We start from the raw sequence: 3,356 nt of genomic DNA, 5'->3' as shown, positions 1-3,356 counted from the left end.
TCGAGAGCCTTAGTATTAGGAACTTACTTTTGATCAATTTAGAAGACTTCTAAACAGAAGATCTGAGTAGGTTACTTCTCCTCAACCGAACATGCGCGCGTAACTATGACCTCTCTCCATGGGTCAACGCCTTTGCCTTACAGTTCCAAGTTCTTTTGGATGACAACACTTTCCTCAGACAGGCGGCCCAAAAGGCTTCAATATTAATAAAAACAAGCAAAATACATAAGACTTATTCCAACATGAGATCTTAAAGTTCTCAGTCAAGCGATGTCTTGAACCTCTCCTGATCCCTCTTTTTTCAGATCTCTCACTTCTACTCATCTAAAACTATAATGAAAAAGCAGAAATAATTGAGGGTCCTTTTGGAATATTTTTTGCTGATGGTGTCTACTCAACTTTTCTGGTACATATGTACAAAATATTCTACCATGGTCCTGGCAGATTTCTCTCTGAATCATAGTCATTATCAAAATCCAATTCTTTTGAAGAATCATGTATTGGTATGGACTCGTCGAGCATCTTTTGGTAGTGCTGTTCAATCATCTTAGAGTACCCTTCATCCCAATCGATATCTACTGGGTCTTGGGCATCCGGCTGCTCATCCTGTAAAGTAGATTCTTTTGCTTTTCCTTTTCCTTTGGTATCTTCAGCTAATATTATTGTCCTTTTTGATGATGCTTTTGATGACTCTCCTTGTTCCGTATTCGTCTTTATTTGGTGGAGACCCTGTTGCTGAGGTGTGTACCTGGCCAATTGTTTTCCCCACTTGGTAAGGAAAGGTAAAGGACTGATCTCAATATCTAAGAAAGAATCTTTAAAGACATTTCTGATCGTGGGTGATCTCTGTACTGCCAATTTGATGCCGTTTAGAAGTTCCCATTTGAAAATTTGAAACATATTAGTGGAACTTTCAATTGCATGCTGAACCCATTCTCTACAATTATCACTCATATAATCTTTGTTTTGCCAGCCTAATTCAAAAATCATAGATGTACAGATTCTATTTGAAATCATCAGACTAATAATATGGATCACATTGTTATTCCAATTGCTTGAAATAACACTAATAGTTACCAAAGCCTTTTGATTGATTATAAATTTTAATGCCTTTGGTTCTCCTTGTAAATCGTCCATTTTTTGTAGAATCTGTATCTTTTCTGTTAATCTCAGATTTCCAAATTCATTAAACCATCCAGCATGTTGCTTAATCATTTCTTCATTATTGCTGGTCTGAATTTCTCTGATTTTCTCATGACTAAAAACTTGTGCAAAAGGATTAGGAGTGATACTTTCCCTTAATCTGAGACTATGATAATCCCACGGAGATGAAAAAGTTCTGAGATATTGTAAAGTTCTTTGAATGCATTGAGATATCCTTGTAGTTGGCCTTTTCCTGCAGAAACCATCTTTTATCTCCCAGTCAACAAACCCTTCAAATATTTCATATTGTGGAAAGGTGTCATTTGGTGCATAGTTCTCATCAAACCTCTGAAGAAAAGATGCTTCTAATTCTTCAAAAATATCTGGGATTTTTAGAGAAACAATGTATTTCTCTAATTCAGGCTTAAAAGGAATGGCTTCAAGATCTAAAATTTTTGCTCCTGTGAAAATGCTGAGACCAAAATCAACTCCTCCAATAAGTTGATAATAGTTTAAAATCTTTAGAATCCATATCATTTTTTCAGTATATTCACTAGACCAAAGATCTGAAAGACTTCTGAAAAATAACTTTACTTTCATGTTAGGCAAAGGATATACCTTTACCAGTTCAGCATCCAGGCCTAAAGACATACCTACATTCTTGGATTGCCATGCTTGGCATTTTCTGATCCAAGTGTTTCTTCTCAGTCTCATTCCCACTACTTTCTTGATTTCTTCTGCGAGATTGCTAGCATGTCCTTCAAGCAATCTGAATCTATCAACAAATGTACTAAAATTGTCGTCCTGCGGTCCTTTACCTGGAATAATAAAACACGAACCTGGACACGTAAAGAATGCTTTGTTCATATCCCTGGTCAATGAATCAGTTAAATAATTTGAATTACTTGGGATCCATTCAACTTCAAAATCAAACTGTTGGAACCAAATCTGCCATGCAAGTATCCTCCCCTTTGCAATTTGTCTTGATATTTTGGCAGATAGAAAATATTTAAAATTCCTGGAGTCTGTTCTTATTAAAAAATTTATAGGTGTAAGATATAATTCAAACCTTTGTATCCCATTGAATATAGCTAGTGTTTCTTTTTCTGCTATAAAATAATTCTTCTGGCTGGGTGAAAATTCACCTGAAGCGTAGGCACAAAGTCTTTCTTCACCTTTCTCCCTTCGTTCAAAAAGGACAGCTGCCCAAAAATCTAAAGAAGCATCAGTTTGAAGTATAAGCAGACCATCACCTGGTGGTTGGAGTTTTGGCAATTGCTGACATTCTTCTTTCAATTGTTTTACTGCTGCTGTTGCTTCTGGTGACCATCCTTCTTTGAGATGTTTTCTGATTGGCGCTGTTTTTTCTGTCAATCTTGGGATATACTTGTGAATGTAGTTCAGGACTCCTAAAAACCTCTGAATTGTTTTTGTATCCTTCAATTCATCTGGAAACTGGGTTAATTTAGTCAACACATGTGGTTGCATCTGAATTGCACCATTGACTACATGAATTCCCAGAAAATCTATATTATCTTGAAATAAAACCATTTTTCTCTCTGATAAAACTATGCCATGCTGTTGAACTTCTTTGAGAAAAATCTCTAAATGCTCTAGATGGGTTTTTACATCTGGACTATGAATGAGAATGTCATCAATGTATGTTACAATGAAATCATACTTAGAAAAAATGAAATCCATTCTTTGCTGGAAGAATGCAGGGGCATTTTTCAAACCAAATGGAACAACTTTCCATTGGTAAAATCCGGCTGGACAAGTAAAAGCAGTTTTATGCCGGTCCTCTTTTTGTATCTGAATTTGATAGTATCCAGACTTCATATCAAATTTGCTGAATACTTTGCTATGCTGTATTTTTTGCATTATGGTCTCTGGTCTTGGCAATGGATAATTAAAATTCTGAGTAATTGCATTCAGAGGTTTGTAATTTATTACCATTCTAGGTTTACCTCTGACTATCTCAGAATGATTTCTTACCAGAAACGCTGAACAAGAATAATGAGACTTGCTTGGCTCGATGAGCTGCATTTCTAACAATTCTTTAATTTGTCTCTTTATTTCTCGCTCATCTGCGGGAGTGCAAGGAATCAGTTTCCATTTAACTCCATTATCATGCAAGGTCACAATTTCTTGCATTAGACTTTCTACTACCCAAAACTGTTGTGGATTTTCTGAACAACTTTTTAGAAGTCTTT

This window comes from Pinus tabuliformis, chromosome 1_2 (genome assembly GCF_031772625.1).
Source record: "Pinus tabuliformis cultivar Carrire ecotype Pingquan chromosome 1_2, CPIR1, whole genome shotgun sequence".
In the NCBI taxonomy this organism is placed as follows: Eukaryota; Viridiplantae; Streptophyta; class Pinopsida; order Pinales; family Pinaceae; genus Pinus; species Pinus tabuliformis.
Note: the sequence above shows the minus strand (reverse complement) of the source record.